The sequence below is a fragment of the Amia ocellicauda genome, chromosome 19 (genome assembly GCF_036373705.1).
Source record: "Amia ocellicauda isolate fAmiCal2 chromosome 19, fAmiCal2.hap1, whole genome shotgun sequence".
Classification (NCBI taxonomy): Eukaryota; Metazoa; Chordata; class Actinopteri; order Amiiformes; family Amiidae; genus Amia; species Amia ocellicauda.
Window position 1 is genome coordinate 1,780,892 of NC_089868.1, and position 14,492 is coordinate 1,795,383.

Consider the following 14,492-nt stretch of genomic DNA (forward strand, 5'->3'; position numbering starts at 1 on the left):
AGGTTTCTGTGAAAACTAGTTAACATCAGTGCCACGTAGAGAGTTGTGCGCTCCTCTATTTGAACACTTCCTTCTTCAAACATTGCATGAGTGTCTGACTGCCGCCATCTAGCGGTGCTGACTGACCGATGGCTCGGGTATCTTGGATGTTGTTAAATGACATAACTGTCCGCCCAAGACACTGATGACCAAGGGTCATAGTTTTCCCCTGTAATAATAACAACAATAGTAATTGGAGTGAATGGAAGTGGCATTTCTATTTCTCCTTACTTTAGCCGTCATCGTCGCCAACATTGTTGTTGGTGAGCATGGAGAGGAGTGTATTAGCTTTTAAAGTATATTCAAGCAATGAACACGTCAAATAAATGTAATACCGAATACTTTTGCACGCAAGTGCACATGTATGTTACAGCGCTTCTGGGAGCACGGCCCACGTGAAGCAAGAGGGCGCAGTAAAGGTCTGCGAGTCAAGTGTGATGTGGGTATCCTGCAGCAGGGAGAGGAACCTTTGTTTTTCTACAGACGAAGCTGGTGCTGTGGGATACTAGTGTAAGGCCATTTATTCGTCATCTGTTCATGCGCAACGGTTCACCAGAAGTGTGTTAGTGAAAACAGCGGTAAGTGCAGGCTTAGTAGGGTCGCAATAGCTTGAATGGTGTCGAACTCCCCCGAAGCATCACAAGTGTGATGGCGGAAGCCTAGAAAGAAAACGTTGCGTTGGCCGGGAATCGAACCCGGGTCAACTGCTTGGAAGGCAGCTATGCTCACCACTATACCACCAACGCCCGGAAAGTCTCTCATTCCATGACTTTTGATGCATTTCAGATCATTCATCTGACTAGATACATGCGAATAATTACAGCCTACAGTGTAAAGCTTCTGATTACAGACAGGGCGTGTTGAGTGTGCTAAGTAACTTGCTAAATTCACTAACAAACAGTCGCTGCTCTTACTACAAAACAGGTGCAAGATATATCATTCTTAGCTAAACAAACCACGTAAACAATCAATGTAACTCTTAACTAAACTAGGAAACGCGAGAGAAAAAGGCGATACTTAGCTGCGGCGACTTGAGCGACTTCTCAGCTGGCTTGCCCGAGTGTCCAGATGCATATGTGGAAATACTTCTATACAAACCATGAACATAGATTCTCGATAGATGAATACTGTTTATTTAAAGGCCAGTTTTTATTTAGCGCATAGTTTATTGAATTTACCCACCAAGGTGGAACACGGACAATGATGTATTTGATTGACAGTGTAACTTGGACTGTTGGAGTAACTTGGACACCCATTGGAATGGAAAAACAAACTCGAGAAAAAAGTGTGTGTGTGTGTGTGTGTGTGTGTCACCTGCTGGTAGTGATGCATTTACATAACCTACAGACTATTTGGGCTGATTGTTCCTGGTGTATTAATGAAACTTTTCAAAGCGGTGGCTTACGTAGATGACATCACAGTCATTGTTAAGAATGGCAAGGATGTACCTTACCTTAAATGACTGTCAGAAATGAATTGAGTTTCTTCAGTGGTTAATGGCTTTTACTGGGGGAACTAGGTAGAAAGCAAGCCACTGTCTCTAGCCACATTTTGGACAAATGGACAAAACTAGATGGATTTAAAAATAGACGGATAGACAGTCGGATGGCGTCTGTCTACAATATTTTAAATGATAATAGTATATGTAGTATATGCATGTGTATTATCAACTAATCTTTACAGAAAAGGGGTAATACCATAATAAAATGCTGATGAGAGGAGAAGAGATCTTATTCACTGGCCAAATACATGATTTCGACAATTGTCGTACATCTTGACGGCACTTAGCTTTACTTTTCACAATGTATGACTGCACTTACTGTACTTAACTGTATACATTGGAAGTTGTAAAATGTATTATCTTGAATTGCTTTGTTTAATGTAAATTTGAATTTGTAATGTTTGATGCCTTGTACTTAACTGTATTCTTGCACTTATGTTGCAAGTCGCCCTGCATAAGGGCGTCTGCCAAGAAATAAAAATAATAATAATGTTTAATAATAGTATATGTAGTATATGCATGTGTATTATAAACTAATCTTTACAGAAAAGGGGTAATACCATAATAAAATGCTGATGAGAAATTAAGAAAACCGTAAAAGAAAGGCATTTTAAACCAGGACCTCTCGCACTCTAAGAGAGAATCATATCTCGAACAAACTTACATTAGTGACATCTTTACACTAGTGCCACGTAGAAAGCGGTGCGCTCCAACAGCCGGAAACTTTCTCAGTCTCAAGTTCAAGCACCTTGTGTGTGACTGCCATCTAATGTTGCTGACTAATAGCACTATTGGACTAGAGGAGCTGGGGCTGGCAGAAATTCAGCCAGGCTTTTCTACAGGCGCAAACTCAGCTGATGCTGTGTAGGCTACTCCGTGTACGTCAATGAAAGTCTAGTGACTTCAATATACACACCCCGATGCACCCAAAGAGTGATTGTCAAAGTATGAGTGACTCGCTCCACTAGCAGCACCGACCTGCATCTCTCTGTGACACCCGGCGCCTCCGTCTGGATAAGCTGCTGGTAATGCCGAGCACGGCAGCAGATCTTGTACAGTGGAACCCTAATAATATTCCTAATAATATGGCAACATCCTGGGGGGTCGGTGTGCCGCGCCACAGTGCAGCGACCTTAGCGCATCACTAAAAGGCACCTTAGCGAGGCCTCGGAATCGCTCAAACATGAACCGAGAAATGAACATTGAATCCCATCTACTATTATTACCTAGTAGTGTTGATGTTATCTAAAGTATTTCTATACGTTTTTATTAGTGTATGAATTGTGTCGACCAGGGATCAGAAAGTGAGACAGTATAGGGTAGGCGGTAATCGAAAGCACAAGAAATACATAAAAGGGAGCTTTACAGCAGGTGAATAAAACACGGATTGTGACAGTCCACTGTTAATAGCCTATAACAAGGCAGATTAAAATATAACAAACGATACGGATTCTTAAAATCAAATATAATTTCAACGTGCAGGAGACCAGACTGACTTTTATGCATCCTCTCGGGTGTAGATGCATGTTACTTAGACTAACAACGTTTGCATTCTAGGATATTAATAACACTCTCCAGAGCAGGAATTATTGAGTGATATTACAGGGAATGTTGAGTAAAAGACTGACCCCGACGTGATTTGAACACACAACCTTCTGATCTGGAGTCAGACGCGCTACCGTTGCGCCACGAGGTCCTTAAACTTCAGTTAACACAGGACGTCAAGGAAAAATATTGGGAACTATGGTGATGTTTTGCTAGTGACCATTAGGTTAATGAATGGGCAACTGAAGCATTGACGTGATGAAGAAGTTAAACAGAATGCTAAAGAGATAGTGACAGTGAGCATGACACAGAACACATGGCATGACGTGAATACCAAGTTAAACTTAAAGCAGAAATTACAGAAAGAAAGAAAAAAAAGAAAACCGGACACTGCACATATGTTTGGTCTTTCCTATATCTTTAATATGATATCTCAGTAGTTTAAATTTGATACAGAAATTATTCTGGAATCCCATGAAATGGAAAATACAGTGAATATAAAACTATATTTGCTGTATTTATAACAAATATATTCCGCTTATACACTCACCTAAAGGATTATTAGGAACACCATACTAATACCCCCTTTCGCCTTCAGAACTGCCTTAATTCTACGTGGCATTGATTCAACAAGGTGCTGAAAGCATTCTTTAGAAATGTTGGCCCATATTGATAGGATAGCATCTTGCAGTTGATCGAGATTTGTGGGATGCACATCCAGGGCACGAAGCTCCCGTTCCACCACATCCCAAAGATGCTCTATTGGGTTGAGATGTGGTGACTGTGGGGGCCAGTTTAGTACAGTGAACTCATTGTCATGTTCAAGAAACCAATTTGAAATGATTCGACCTTTGTGACATGGTGCATTATCCTGCTGAAAGTAGCCATCAGAGGATGGGTACATGGTGGTCATAAAGGGATGGACATGCTCAGAAACAATGCTCAGGTAGGCCGTGGCATTTAAACGATGCCCAATTGGCACTAAGGGGCCTAAAGTGTGCCAAGAAAACATCCCCCACACCATTACACCACCACCACCAGCCTGCACAGTGGTAACAAGGCATGATGGATCCATGTTCTCATTCTGTTTACGCCAAATTCTGACTCTACCATCTGAAGGTCTCAACAGAAATCGAGACTCATCAGACCAGGCAACATTTTTCCAGTCTTCAACTGTCCAATTTTGGTGAGCTTGTGCAAATTGTAGCCTCTTTTTCCTATTTGTAGTGGAGATGAGTGGTACCCGGTGGGGTCTTCTGCTGTTGTAGCCCATCCGCCTCAAGGTTGTACGTGTTGTGGCTTCACAAATGCCTTGCTGCATACCTCGGTTGTAACGAGTGGTTATTTCAGTCAAAGTTGCTCTTCTATCAGCTTGAATCAGTCGGCCCATTCTCCTCTGACCTCTAGCATCAACAAGGCATTTTCGCCCACAGGACTGCCGCATACTGGATGTTTTTCCCTTTTCACACCATTTTTTGTAAACCCTAGAAATGGTTGTGCGTGAAAATCCCAGTAACTGAGCAGATTGTGAAATACTCAGAACGGCCCGTCTGGCACCAACAACCATGCCACGCTCAAAATTGCTTAAATCACCTTTCTTTCCCATTCAGACATCCAGTTTGGAGTTCAGGAGATTGTCTTGACCAGGACCACACCCCTAAATGCATTGAAGCAACTGCCATGTGATTGGTTGGTTAGATATTTGCATTAATGAGAAATTGAACAGGTGTATCTAATAATCCTTTAGGTGAGTGTATTTGCCTTTACTAATATTGTATTTTATTTTACAATAGGTTTAATATAATAAGGTCCAAATAATAAATGTACATATTTGCACATGCTTGCTTTTGGTGAACAGGTAGAATTGGCCATTATCTGAAAAAAACATGCACTCACCTAGTTATTCACAGTTTAAACAGCGCCAGTGAATATTGGGTTTTAAAGTTACAAGAGTGACGATGAAGTTATTGCGTTTAGTTGCTTTAAATAACTACAGTGGTTTGTGGATAACAGGAATATGTGCACATACAGAAAAGTGAAAAGTAACGCTGGGTAAGTACACAATCAAATCAAGTTTCACGAAAGATGATATGCTTCAGATACAACTTAATAGTAAAAATGCATTATGGTAAAGAGTTAATAGCTTTGTTGATAACCTCAACGTATGCTAATCAGTCTCTGTTTCGTGTTTATTATCATAATAATTGTAATTATTATTATTAGTAGTAGTATTCTACAATAAAACTTGCATAAGTTCGAATTGTGCCGATATGTTTTCTGCACAAGGAAAAGTATATATATTATTAAGTTACACAAGCATTGTAAAGAAACCAACAACATATAGGCACCTGGATGTGTTCTTCCTACTTGGATAAGTAGGTTAGCCGGCTAAGTTTCAGGATAACTTGGCATTAACTCGGGATTTTCCATTCTCCGTAGCGAGTTTAAAGTTCAGCCAGCTATGTTTCCAGAGCAGCATGTCCAGCATCTCAAACCTGCTCCCTGTCAGGTTAACTTGAAGTTAGATGGCTAACAATCTCACTGTATTTCATCTGCCCAGTTAAATGACAGCTGACTGTGTCCCCCAACAATGACGGCGCCGTTCCTAACAGATCCAGTTGTGATCCAGACCCAGTAGCTTTTCTGCGAGGAATAATTCATAGAGATTATAGATTTAAATTATACAGATTAATTATTTGAGCGTTACAGGTTCGGTCGGAAAGGAATGATTTACGTAGCCGATTAATTAGGACCGCACATCAGTCATTCCGCCCTGGGCCGGCCCTGACCAATTTGATGCCCTAGGCAAGATTTTAGCTGGTCCCCTTGCATCGCAGCCAATTCCACCACCGATCATTGTGTTCATACACTCACACAGAAACTGCATAGCTTCATGTCTTAGATTTTCTTTATTTTTGAAACAATAAAAAACCACACAAAATAAAAACAGTATGCAAGAAACAAGTGACAAAACGAATTATGAATACAATATAAATAAGTATTGCACGAAAAAACTATATTACCGACACCATAGTGCAAGATGCATAATGTAGCAGTGTTCTACAGCCTTACTCGCCTTGCCTTTCTTGCAGCAAACAAGTGACATAAAACGAATTATAAATAAGTGGATGTTTCCTGCAGCACACTTGAAAGAAAAAGTACATTTCTCAGAATTATGTTATAGGTAATGGAGGTTGATGAAAGAGTTAAATAGCTGATCGATCAAAAGGTGTGATCGTTGTGGGGCATCTGTAAGAATGCACAATTCTCATTCATTCCAAACAGTGTCCCTTTATTGCATCACAAGCAATGGGCGTTAGCCTATTTTGGTATTTGTTTTGTGTGTTTTTTATTGCTTCTTGTTTTGTTTTATTTATTCACTTTCCACTGTCAGCTCTCTGCATTCCTTTCCCATCTCTCACTTCTTGATCCTCTGCAATCCGCCTTCCAAACACCTCTCACACCAGTGAGACTGCTCTCCTGGCAGTCACTGACTCCCTCAACTGTGCTCGGGCAGCCTCCCTCTCCTCAATCCTCATCCTCCTTGGTCTCTCCGCAACATTTGACACCGTCGATCACTCCATCCTCCTCTCCTGCCTCGCTGACCTTGGAATCTCTGGGACTGCTCTCACTTGTTTCTCCTCCTACCTCAACGACCGGACCTATCAAGTGGCGAGCTTCCTCATCCACCCCTCAACCTCTCCTCACAGGCATAACCCCCGGGTTTAGCTATCCTCCCGATGGGTCACACTTCGGTAGCTACCTTTTTTACTTTCATGGGGCCCTGAAATCCTCGCTGCGCCCCTGGTCATGAAAGCTGTAATGTCTGGTATCAAAATACATTACTGGCTTTCGGCTTACACACGTCATTTCAACCCACTTGCTCAAGCAGACCGAGTAAACGTTTACTCGAGGTATACGGTCACACAGAAGGAGCATCCCAAGAACACCAGTTAATGGCGTAGAAATTTTGAAAACACGCACAATTTTCCACGATCTAAGCCCACAGTTTACGTGCAAAATCTAATGTCTGAGATGATGGTATCCATGTAACATTCCCGAAATGGACGCATTTTAAAAGTGCAAGGTAACGGTCTGGTCCATTTATTGTGGGTTTCAAGGTAAAGTACATTGCTGATGGACGTTTCATGGTTAATGCGGATCAGTGGTTTCCTTTATCATTATGCTCTCTAAATTGTTGTGGGTCTGTTGTACACTGTTCAGTACTGTACATCGTGTTTTAATCCTAACTTGATAAAACACTTCGATTCATGGCTTTGTAGCCCCACCAGTGACGTAAAAAACCACTCGGTAAGATCATTAAAACAAAGTATTAAACAAGGCGCAATGCACAAGACAGTCCTTTGCCCTGTGCAGTGCTGCGGGTAAACAACTCGTCTCTAGTGCAATAAACTAAGACCATGTAAACCCGAGAGGGAGAGGGGCATTTAATCTGTGACTCGAGCATATTGTCTCCAGTGAGGTCAATACACGCGTCAGGGATATGTATGCTAAATGTAATGTAAATATGATGGATATAATGTATATTGTGGTGGAGTTCATAAACATAATGTCAGGTGAACTTTAGTGATATTCTGTGTTTTCTAAATTCCAAGCAGTGGGACTTTAAGTCATAACTTTGTGAGGAATTTACATGTCTTTATAAATTATATATCATTATAAAGTAATAATCCAGCTCACTTTGCTAGCTAGCCTACTGCCAGTTGCCATCCAAATGATGATAATGATCAGCTAGTAGTTAAGTACTGCAGTAGTTTGCCAGTTGTCAGCTAATGATTTTTGATAGTATTGTATTATTTAAATTCAGTTTTTTGTGCACTACAGTATTTTCAGTATTGAGTATTTTTGGTGTGGATGTTATTTTACCTAAACAGTTTATTAGTTATTGCTCTGATTTCAATATGCATAGTGCACTATTTACATTTGTATTGATTATTACATCAATTTCTTCAACAAGTACAGTGTATGTTAAAGTGCAATACATGTTCTGTGATGTGCATTATTTAAATGTTTGTGTTTATTTTAGTTTTAACTAAACATTCTCTATACGCCATAAACATGGGCACCACTAAAATGTTTTTCATCGAGAGGGGGGATGGTTCTGGGGCTACTATCAAATCTCGCATATGGCCCCCAAATGGCTAGGGCCGGCTCTGGACATCACACATTACATAGGATGGGACTGACGTTGGATGCGACTTTTCGTGACTTAAATCAAGTAACAAGTTACTAGTACACACATAGCCTCTAAGTGTACTGAGTAATGATACTCTCTCTTTCGTTCATTCGTTCCTTAGTATAATTACCTTTAGTAGTAGTAGTACTGGCCACTACTCGGAAGGTAGCGATGCGCACCAATAGATCACGAAAGCTTTCTCATAGTTTTGTGTTTTAGATAATGGTTCAATACGGACTCAATCCCCTTTCATGGACATGGCAGGGAACTTGCAGTTAGAACTAAGGAGTCTAATAAGACTTGGTGGTACGCAGAACTGAAGTGCCAAGTGACAGGCTATCACTTTCATTGCACACCGCATTGTCTTCTCGCAGGGAGCGAATTGGGGAAATGTTGGATTTACGGCATCATGTAGAAAGACTGAATGGTTTAGTTACAGAAAAAGATAAAAAAGATAGTGACCTTTCTTACTAGCTGAACTAACCTGCATAAAATTAAGAAGATACAGACATTTTCATGCAATTATTTCAAGTTACAGTCTGCTGCTCAGACACAGTTTGGCGCACAGATGCAACTATCATCAACTCAATTATAAACATATATCTAGAGAGACAGAGAGACAGACATGGACTACATATCGTGCACATTGTATGAAATCATGCTGGTATATGTAGGCTTGTAGATGATTGTTAAGAGGCCTATTTGGAAACATACGAAATGAGATATTACCATAATGAAGTCATGATACATGAAGGAAATGTTTTTCATGTTGGCAAAAGTACCCTGTCAAAATGAAAATGAATGAGAGAAGACTAAAACAAAGGGCTCGTCCGGGATTTGAACCCTTTGAATCATACCCCTAGACCAACGAGCCACATAGCACAGGTTTCTGTGAAAACTAGTTAACATCGGTGCCACGTAGAGAGTTGTGCGCTCCTCTATTTGAACACTTTCTCCTTCAAACATTGCATGAGTGTCTGACTGCCGCCATGACTGATGGCTCGGGTATCTTGGATGTTGTTAAATGACATAACTGTCCGCCCAAGACACTGATGACCAAGGGTCATAGTTTTCCCTTGTAATAATAACAACAATAGTAATTGGAGTGAATGGAAGTGGCATTTCTATTTCTCCTTACTTTAGCCGTCATCGTCGCCAACATTGTTGTTGGTGAGCATGGAGAGGAGTGTATTAGCTTTTAAAGTATATTCAAGCAATGAACACGTCAAATAAATGTAATACCGAATACTTTTGCACGCAAGTGCACATGTATGTTACAGCGCTTCTGGGAGCACGGCCCACGTCAAGCAAGAGGGCGCAGTAAAGGTCTGCGAGTCAAGTGTGATGTGGGTATCCTGCAGCAGGCAGAGGAACCTTTGTTTTTCTACAGACGAAGCTGGTGCTGTGGGATACTAGTGTAAGGCCATTTATTCGTCATCTGTTCATGCGCAACGGTTCACCAGAAGTGTGTTAGTGAAAACAGCGGTAAGTGCAGGCTTAGTAGGGTCGCAATAGCTTGAATGATGGCTATTGGCGGAAGCCTAGAAAGAAAACGTTGCGTTGGCCGGGAATTGAACCCGGGTCAACTGCTTGGAAGGCAGCTATGCTCACCACTATACCACCAACGCCCAGAAAGTCTCTCATTCCATGACTTTTGATGCATTTCAGATCATTCATCTGACTAGATACATGCGAATAATCACAGCCTACAGTGTAAAGCTTCTGATTACAGACAGGGCGTGTTGAGTGTGCTAAGTAACTTGCTAAATTCACTAACAAACAGTCGCTGCTCTTACTACAAAACAGGTGCAAGATATATCATTCTTAGCTAAACAAACCACGTAAACAATCAATGTAACTCTTAACTAAACTAGGAAACGCGAGAGAAAAAGGCGATACTTAGCTGCGGCGACTTGAGCGACTTCTCAGCTGGCTTACCCGAGTGTCCAGATGCATATGTGGAAATACTTCTATACAAACCATGAACATAGATTCTCGATAGATGAATACTGTTTATTTAAAGGTCAGTTTTTATTTAGCGCATAGTTTATTGAATTTACCCCCCGAGGTGGAACACGGACAAACAAAAATCAAACCTGCTCAGTGTCAGGTTAACTTGAAGTTAGATGGCTAAATAAATTATACAGATTATTTATTTGAGCGTTACAGGTTCGGTCGGAAAGGAATGATTTACGTAGCCGATTAATTAGGACCGCACATCAGTAGATAGTAGGGTTTTTTGGGCGCGGCCTATTTTGTTATGACGTATGCCCTAAGCTTATTAATATGCCTACGTCATAATTGGGGGGCGTGATTTTAGAGTTATTTCCTTAATTATTCCTACGTCATATCCGTCAGAAAGTGTACACCCCTAAAACCCTGAACAACAAGGCCACCCATAAAGACCCCCCCCCCCCTCTGAAGGCAACGCCCCGAAACTCTCCTCTCTATTTAAGACCCCGCGCTGCTTTTAGGCAATACCTCTTTAATTCTCAGCATCTGAAACATCCCGCTTCTTCAACATGTCCAGCGACATCAACATGAAACCCCGCAAGAAACAATCCCGGGCAAGGGTTCCTGTACTCACCAATTTGAAGATTGAACGCTCCTGGGTGTTGTTCTGGGGGGGTCGACGGGGTTACCGCTTTAAAAGGGATCCCAGCTATGTTGGAGTGGAGCTTTTTGCTTTGGGAGAGAAGGAGGGTACGTTGGAACCTTTTGAGACGGTGATTGAATACTCTTTTGAGGACTGGTTGAAGGTGATGGCATGGAGAGACCTGGGGCTTGTGGATAAGACTCTAGAAGGCTTGCAAGAGGGTCCAAGAGAAGGCGAAACGGAGTCTCCGACTCAGAGTTTTGAAAGGTGTGAATGGGAAAGCTTGCAGAACTACGGTACAGTGGTGAAGAGTCTATCTCTAACTACTGATCGTAAGGTTTTGTTTAGCAGTACCCTGATTACAAACCCTATTGAAGGGGTTGTGGAGGATCCAGAAAAACAGGTTACTGAAATTATGTTTGACGCCGTGGACTGGCCGTTCTTGAAAGAGGTCATAAACTGTATAAATGATGGTTTTGACATCTTGACCAAATGTTCACAACTGGATTCTGTTAGAAGTTGAATATGCTGGATTATGGATTATATATCCCCCTTGAATGACGACGACGATGATAAAACAGACGACCTGTGGGGGGTTGGAGGGGGGTCTGACGGCTCAGGGTCTACTCTCTTCTAAGAGGGCGGTGTGTCGTGACGTAGTGAAGAGATAGGATAAAAGGCGCAACAATTCATTCATGGTTTAAAATTAAAGAGAATGTCTTACCCGAAAGCTGCGGACGTCGACAGGCTCTACAGGCCTCTTCAAACCCGGGATCACCCCTGGTTCTATTCCCCAGATTTTGTATACACTCCGGAACCCTCTGACTGCGGTTACCCTCCAAGACCTCAGACCCCGGTCCCTCAGGACGAAACAACATGCGGAGCGATGGATGTCCAAATGAGTCTCGGGGATCCCCAGCCTCTGGAGCTCATGGAGGGCCTCGATTTTGCCAAACTGTCTACCGTCTGTGCGTCTCAGGAGGGGGTCAGTCCAATGGATGTAGAAACACCCCACAAACCACCAGGCGACCCAATGAGCATCGGACTGTCTCGGGGGCGTGATGAAGACGCAGGATTTATGCCCGGGGTAGGTGTCCAAGTAAGCAGAGTGGTTAAAAGCACCCTGGTGTATATTCTGAGTGCTCTCATCGACCGAGCTCTGAAAGAAGTCTGTCGGGGGTGTGAAGTGAATCACCCCAGTCAGTTGAGACACAGTTGTTTGTTTGAACCAGACCGTTACTATTTCCTGTTCTATTTCAACGTGTTTTACAGAAGACTGAACAAACCGTGGCTGAAACCGGCACTAATCAAGGCTCTGTCTTACTCCCACATACATGTCACTGCTGGACAAGTCCAGAAAATCATAGATGAGATTTTGCTGGAGCTGAAAAAGGAGCCGTTTATAATAGAGAAACTTGGGCAGCTGCTCAATGACCTGGATGAGCCAAGTAGAAAAACCGCTGGCAAGCTAAAAGCTTATTTCTTCCGTAAAGAAGTTAAAGCTGGGGGCAGCGACGAAGAATTCGACATCTACGCCACTGATTCAGACTCTGACCTGAACTAAGGGACTTTGAACATGGGGAATGTTCTGGACTGCTGCTGCAACTGGTTCTGTCATCAACACTCTGCAGCTAACCTGAGAGCGCTATTACACCATGTGCTTGACAGAAAAGTAGCCAACGCGAGCCTTTTCTCTACAGATTTAACCATCGATGAGGATCAACTTTCAAACCTGGAAAAGTTCATGGCTGCTGTAACAAAGACCGGGGGGTACGAACACTGGGATGAAGCGCTCAAGGGGGCCAAGAATGATATTAGGCCATTTCATCAACATCTGTATGACCTTTTACTGAGCATGTTTAATACCCCTCTGTTTACTTTTAAAATAGGTCATATTGTTGTTTTATTTACATATGTAACTGAGGTGTGTGCCTACAAGATAAAGAAACAGGTATTTGTTGATATAGATCAAGTAACCAATCATCTGATTTCTTTTTGTCTGGACCGTAGAAAAAATTGTTGTGTATGTTATACTTTTCTCAAATGTCTAAAAAGGGGTATCTGCTCTCCTGAAGTTGAATAAAAAACCTTGTATAAAAACTTTGCGCATAGTGTGGGTCTGTGTGTTTATTTGGCAGAATGACTCGGCAAGCTCCCCAAATGCATGAACTATACTACAACCCAGCCAAGATTGGGGGTTTGGCGGGTAAGAAGGGTTTTCAAAGGGGACTCGCTGAGGCCGGTGTGAAGGTTAATGATGTGGTTGTTTCAGAATGGTTACGGGAACAAGACGCCTATACCTTACATAAACCTCTCAGGATTAACTTTAAAAGAAACCGTGTATATGCAACTGACATAGACTCACAATGGCAAATGGATCTAGTCGATATGTCAAATTTATCAAAACATAACAATGGTCACAAATTTATGTTGATGTGTATCGATGTGTTATCAAAATATGCCTGGGCTCGCATTCTACATAATAAAACAGGTCGGGCGGTGACAAGGGCCTTTGAGGATATATTGTCCCAGGGACGATGTCCTAAAAAACTGCAGACTGATAAAGGAAAAGAGTTTCTCAACAGAGAATTTCAGAATCTACTGAAGAGACACAAAATACATCATTTCACCACCGGTAATGAGCTTAAGGCATCGGTGGTGGAGAGGTTTAACCGCACCATAAAGACCAAAATGTGGAGATATTTTACAGCGGTCAACACGTTCAAGTATTTTGATAAAGTTCAGGATTTTATCGATGCTTACAACCAAGGGTATCACGCCAGTATTAAAATGAAGCCTATAGATGTTGATCAAAGTAATTCTTTTAAGGTCTATAAAAAATTATACGGCCCATTTATTAAGAAGGGGAAAACTACTTATAAGTTCAACATCGGCGATGTGGTTCGCGTTTCAAAGCTAAGGAGTACTTTTGCCAAAGATTATGAACAAACATTTTCTGACGAATATTTTACAGTTACCGAACAGGTGGCTAGAGACCCCCCCGTGTACCGGTTAAAAGACTATGACGGGGAGGATATAGAAGGAACGTTTTACGAAGCCGAGTTACAAAAAATTATTGTGGGTAAAGACATTGTATACAGAGTTGAAAAGATATTAGCTGAGAAAACCCAGAACCGGAAAAAATATGTGTTGGTGAAATGGCTTGGATGGCCTGAAAAGTTCAATAGTTGGGTCCCTGAACAACAGGTTTGTGATATTCAAGCCTTATAACAACATGCCCGCCGGTGTGAGGGGGTCATTACATTCGATACTCAAGATGGAATCAGGAGGCTTCTACGTGACTCTACCCAGTAACGCCTCTCTCGATATATACCCTAAAAATGAAATATCCAGTTACACGGTACAATTTGGAAAATCTATAGATCTAAGGGGGTCGTGGGAAGTGGGGTTGGCGGAAATACAGTATCCTTACACTTGGGCTGTTTTACAAGATAAGGATGCCACCTTCGCCATTTTTGACGATGTTAAAAAGAGTCAATGGACATTCACGATGCAAGGAGGTTATTATGACAATGTGGATACAATATTAGATGAGATGCATAAACAGTTCTCAGAAGGCACCCCCAACATCAAGCTATATTACAACCCTATTA

General features: G+C 41.8%; 3 non-coding genes across 3 annotated transcripts; all 3 read right to left on the reverse strand.

Moving 5' to 3' along the window:
* Positions 1-713: 713 nt before the first annotated feature.
* Positions 714-785, reverse strand: trnag-ucc (transfer RNA glycine (anticodon UCC)). The gene has a single exon. It is a non-coding gene; the product is annotated as a tRNA-Gly (tRNA).
* A 2,379-nt stretch (positions 786-3,164) lies between these two features.
* trnaw-cca (transfer RNA tryptophan (anticodon CCA)) lies at positions 3,165-3,236 on the reverse strand. The gene has a single exon. It is a non-coding gene; the product is annotated as a tRNA-Trp (tRNA).
* A 6,602-nt stretch (positions 3,237-9,838) lies between these two features.
* On the reverse strand, positions 9,839-9,910 carry trnag-ucc (transfer RNA glycine (anticodon UCC)). The gene has a single exon. It is a non-coding gene; the product is annotated as a tRNA-Gly (tRNA).
* Between the last annotated feature and the right edge of the window lie 4,582 nt (positions 9,911-14,492).